Genomic DNA, 6000 nt, shown 5'->3' with positions numbered 1-6000 from the left:
TTGGGAGTCTTTGGCTTCTTTTGTTCTATGGGTTTGAGATAACAGCTCTGTCTTGTTTTAACACATCAGTAATGTAAATTTGCTTTCCTAGCTTGAATTCTCCTGTTTGCTCTCTCCCAGAGGGTAATTTTACAAAGCTCATGAGCAAATTCCACCCAAGCATTTTGGGATGCTGCAAGCATCACCGAAAGCCATTGTGAAAAGGTTGGGTCTGGTTTTCTTTCACAAGTGTGCTTCAGAGTTATCTGGTAAATTGCCCTAAGTATGAGCACCAAGTGCCTCCTTGTATAGAAGAGCCTGGAAGACAGGTGAGAAGCTTTTGAAAAGCTTTCAAATAAACAGGGAGATGTGGGCTTGGGCAGAGAGGCCAAACTGGTTGCTTGCAGGCTGATTTAATAGATGTGACCATACACTGGATATGGTGGAGTTGGGGATTGAGATGAGGTGCAGTAGTTTGTCAAGCACTGCTCCAGGATGATGATGGTGAGACCTCCAGGCTGGGTGATGTGGAGCTGCTCTGGCTCCACTCTCCTGATGAGCACAAGGCTGGGGGAGCTTTAATGGCTAATGTGGGGTAGAAAGAACAGCAGGAAAAAAAGGGAGTTTCTCTTCTTAACACCTTATCTGCTGTTGGCTTAAGTAAACAGAAAAACAAGTGACAAGATCATCTGAGGATGATCTAAGACCTAAGCAGAGAGCGCGGGTATATGGCTGTGCACATCAGCAGCCAACCTGTTGAATTCAGCGTTGTAGGAAGTGAGCAGCATGCATAAGGTGGATAGGTTGGTTTGAAGAGTTAATCCTGTTATAATTAGACACAGTGTTGTAACAGCAAAATCATAGAGTCAGGAATCAGAGGGTGATTTACCAAGACCTTACAGTGTGTCAAGTCTTGCAAGTACAGGACAGGAGTAGTGCGCAGAACAAAAATAACTCAGCCTCATGCTTAAAGAAATGGAGCAATAATCTGAAAGAGCTGGGAGAGGCTTCTCTGTCCAACAGACAAGGTGTTTGGCCTTGAGGAACTGCAGGCGAGAAAAGTATCATGTGCAATCAAGGACACAAAGTCCAAACAAATTAGAATACATTTGGACTAATGTGCAGTGATGTGCATGTACGCTAAAAGTGCTTCCTGACCTTTATAGGGATTGTTTCATACCCTGGAGCATGACATTTTATTACTCTTGCCTTCTACATAATTTATCATAAAAAAAATATTATTTTGGCTATAAAATTATTCACCTTCATTTTAAGCTCAGCAATAGTATTCAACTTTCTGATCCTTTTTGAAACTAATTTCCCCAGGCAAATTACATACTGTGCTGGGAGATTCTTTCAGCTTTAAATTGTCCTGCCATTAATGTCACAGAATGGGACAGCACAGCTGAGAGAACGATCATGTTTTTGATAAACTTGAAAGCAGTGGAGTACAGCACCTCACTGGAGTTGCTCTCACATGTGTTTTCCAGTAGAAATTATCCCAGTTTTTCCTGTACTGATTATCACCACCATAACAGGACACTTTTTCTGCCCTGCTCTGATCCCTTCACCTGAGCTAGAAGCCGTAATGACAACAATTATTTCTATTTTCACCTGGCCCATTATTTAAGCACTATGCAAATGCATTGCAAAAGGTGATTTCTGCTGAAAAAGGTCTTTCAGCTAAAGCCCTCCTGCTGTGTTTGGGAGAAACTCTGGATTGAATCAACAAAAAGGGCTTGGGTTTGGCTCTGCCATACTCTACAGTGGGCATCCAGGAGATGCCAGGTTGTGGATGTCCCATCTCTGGAAGTGTTCAAGTCCAGGTTGGACAGGGCCTTGAACCTGGTCTAGTGGAAGGTTGTTCCTGCCCATGGCAGGGGGTTGGAACTGGATGAGCTTTAATGTTCCTTCCAACCCAAACCAGTCTATGGTTCTATGATTCAGACAGCTGATTGCAAGCCAAGAGGGAAGTGAGATGCATCTGAGTGGGATGCATGAAAGCCAGACCTTACCAAAGGAGCTCTTTTGAGAAAACCACAGAGCTAAAGAAATAGTAGTGCCTTTGAACTGGTTGTTGCTGTAAGAAGAAAATATTAGGAATTTCGTTTGAAGCAAACTGATGTGAAAAATTCAGTGAGAGCAAGATTGGTGAAATGATAGATTTTGGTCACTTGTGCTTTCTTACTCTCACTTGTCCTTTCTTACTCCTTTTATTTTGCCAGTTTCAGAGTGAAAAGCTGGTTTTAAAGCTTAGATCATGCAGCATGGAAATTAAATGGGTTTCTTTATCAATTAATAGATCAGAAGGTTTCAGTGCTTTCCTAATTCCAAACATGAAACCTCAGGGGTTTTCTGAATCCTTGCTGAATACCTGAACGTGCGAGAGTTATTCACCTGCAGAAAGGTGCAGTTTTCCACAAATGTGTTGTTTGCCAGAAAGAGGGGGGAAAAAGCCATCATCACCCAACTCTACCAGTTCCCCAGAAATGCTGAGAAGACAACCAGCATTTAGTTTCTCCTACAAATTGCAGTTTCTAACTCTAAACCAGAAGTAGGTGTCTATCCTGCTTGACATCTGCCACTGTAATATTCTGATATCCAGCCTTACACCACAATCTGCTTGGCTTGGTCCCAGGTCTCCTGAACCACAGCTCCTGAGCAGGAGGGCCGTCAAGGGACCACCATGTCCACCCACCCCAAGGCTGAGCCTGGAGCTTGATCTCTCCTGATAGCTGCCTTGGCCAAGGTGGTGATGGGGACCAGACACCCACAGCATGCCTTAGCTGGACCAGACACCCACAGCATGCCCTCTTCAAGCAACATGGGGCAGGACCACAGGAGCTCCCACATTGAACTAGACAGCACTGAGCTGTGAGATCATGTGAGTGTTGCTTTTTTTTTTGTTCAAAACAAGGAAAGAACCCTTGTGGTGAAGGAAGAGCGAGGCCAGAGGAACAAACAGGTGGTTAATGTATTCACCTTGTCAACCCAGCTCAATGGGCTACCTGCCCTGATGAATATTGAAGAATTTTATACAAATTGGAACTGGTTCAGCAGGGCAGTTTCCCAGAGACCCAGCCCACAAGGGCTTCCTGGTCGCAGCTGGGGGCCCTTTCCTAAAAGGGAGGAAAGCACAGTCACAGCTTTGCTCAAAGGCTTGAGGAGGGTAAGGACCCCTGTTCCTTTTCAGGGTGAGCTGTGGAAGATATAGGCTGGAAGTGCCAGCCTACACAAAATTTAGGTGCCTTGGGAAAGCAGAGGCTGAGCAGAGTCTTGGTGGTGACTGGGTGCTCAAGACAGCAGTAGGACAGGGAAGCCCTGGGTAGGAGGTGACCATTTTCCCCCAAAGAGTTTAGACTGGGGACAGCGGTTGGGGTGTGCAGAGAGGCACAGGGCTGTTGTGCATTCACCTTTGGAGGTGGTCTCTGCCCCAAGCGGGCTTTTTGTATGCATGATGGTAAGTGACAGGGCCTCAGTAAGGACAGGACAGCCACCTGTGATAACTTAGACAGAGTTAACTCTAGAAGCCTAACACAAAAAGCAATGGAGCTGTCTGCCACCTAAACCCAAAACATTTCACAGAGTTGGTTTTTAATCCAGGTGACAGAGAGAGGCAGACACTACAAAAGAGCTTGGTATTGCTCTCTGGATAATTTCAGGAGTTCAACAGAGTCTCTGATGTGAAATAAAGTTTTTTAAAAGGTGTGAGGGTCTGAAGCCAAAGCAAAAAGCTCACAGGCTGCTGGGCAAGCCAGGACTGACACTTGACAAGGAAGAGAAAATTTTCCAGGAATAAAGCTCCTAGAGATAACCAAAAGTCTTGCACTAAAGCTGTGATTGACACCAAGAGCTTCTCTATGGAAGAGAACTGAGGCAGAGAGACAGGCAAGGCCCAATGGAGCATGAACAATAGCAGAGCAGTTCTGTTGTGGCTACCTCTACCTGCCAGGATGATGGCAGAGTAGGGGGAAGCTGTGGCTTGGCTTTGCAAAGGCTCAGGAGAATTTTGAGCACAGATGACTAACAGGATGATGGTGAGACTATGAGCTCAGGTGGAGTTTGCATGGGAGCATCAGATTTTGCTACATCAGAAAAATAAGGGCAGTCCACCAGAATGCAAGGAGGGCATTTCCAAATATCATCTTAGACACTTAGGTGGAAGTCAATGCATTGCTGTGAGCACTGCTACCAATAAAAAAAGAAAGCTGTACACATAGCTGAACTATGAGATTTATAGTAATTAATTCACTTCCACAAAAGAAATATACAGTCTATCCAAGTAGGTTAATAAATGCTTGGATGGCATTTGATCGAATGGAGAAATGCTTATTGTGGTAAAATGTGCTGAGCCCTTGATCTCATCTCTCTATGCCCTCATGGAAAGAGCAGAGGACAGAAGTGGCCGAGGAGGAACCTTCCAAGGGACAGCAAATCACCCAATCCCCCATACTGGGGCAGAGGTTCAAAGATGAACATGTTACTGCTCTGGGATGCATGGAGTGAACAGAAGAAAGAATGGATGGAGACACCAGGTCTGAAGGGAAGGATGAGGTCTTTCTCTGAGACACAGGTTCAGGCAAGAGGTGGATTCTGTGGTGAGCTCAGTGGAAGGGAGTGTGAACAGTGCTCACAGCTCAGCACACTAACCTGGACTGCCATTCATTTGGGATTTAGCTAATGCCAAGCTGTTACACACAGCACCTGAAGAGCTTGCAAATGCTCCCTCCTACTGCCTGTGGGATGGGGAAGGCCAAATCTTTGACAGAGGGAGAAGGCAGAGAGCAGGGAGGTGGAAAACACTAAAATCTTCCTATCTAAAATGGCCAGTGTATCTTTGGGCATCTCTGTGTGCTCTAGCAAAGGATCTTTCACTGTAATCTGCAGGGGAACAAAAGGTTTCTTGTCTTTAATTTGGCCCATGTTGGCTGAAACCACCCATAAGGCACTAATTGCAACTGCTAAAAGGGAGCTGGCAGACATGAAACTTTCCCAGATTACTATTTTATGGATAGAAATATGGTTTTCAGAATAACCATGAGCCTGGGTGAGAGCTGGTGTCAGGCAGACAAAACTGTAATGTGACAGAGCTCAAAGACAATATTTTTCATAGCAGTTTGACTTTAAAACAAATGGACTGTTGTCTCTTAGACATAGTGCAGATTTTATACAGATTTTTCTTAATAGTTCATCAGGCACGGCTGAAGTACAGGCCAACTCCAGCAAAAGGGCTTCACATTTTGGACATAACAAAAAGGACCTCTCGGAGTGACAAATTTGATTATGTGGGTGGCGGAAGACTGTGTGACACTGTGAACTGTTCTCACTTCTGTGAGATACCCTTGCTTGTTAAATGGATGATTCCTCTACATCAGTGTTATGCTGGTAGAGAGGATGGGCAGGATTTTGAGCAGTAGTAACATCCATGGCTGCATCCAGTCCCCACTAGACTCTATTCAACAAGTAGGTAGGAAATGGCTTTAAAATAATACATATGTACTGAAAAGGCAGGCAGAATCAGATCTGGCCAGCGCTTGACAGCATTAAATGACAGGATGGCACCTATGGATCATGGCTAGCCACCTGCAGACACATTGTTTTGCATAAAATGAAGCAAAGAGACCACTTGGGAAGTTAGCCAGCCTCTGTAGCCCAAGCAGCTGAGGTTTTGCAGAAGTGCATAGACATATATAGCTAAACACAAAAATGCACTAACAGCACGGTGATTGCGGTCCCAGGGGTTACCACCACTTCCTGAACACCACAAGAATTCACAATTACTATGAAAATCAGAAGCCAGAAACAACAGTTGTTTCACATGAAGTTGCTCCACAATCCCATGAGTGCAGGGTGTGTGTAACCAGACAGATGTCCTTGGAAAAAAGAATGGGCAGCACCTTCTGTGGCAGACAGGAGGAGAGAAGGTAACAAGTGCTGGGCTTGTCTTTTTGCCTGGGACAGCTTCATCTCACAGCACACAGCGATGGTCAGGCCCTCAGATGCTGGGATGTAATGTTACCA

This window comes from Pezoporus flaviventris, unplaced genomic scaffold, assembly GCF_033815535.1.
Source record: "Pezoporus flaviventris isolate CSIRO_AGI_PZ_B2104156 unplaced genomic scaffold, CSIRO_AGI_Pfla_v1 ptg000078l, whole genome shotgun sequence".
Lineage (NCBI taxonomy): Eukaryota > Metazoa > Chordata > Aves > Psittaciformes > Psittacidae > Pezoporus > Pezoporus flaviventris.
The sequence above is the reverse complement of the archived record's forward strand: the minus strand, read 5'-3'. Positions refer to the sequence as shown.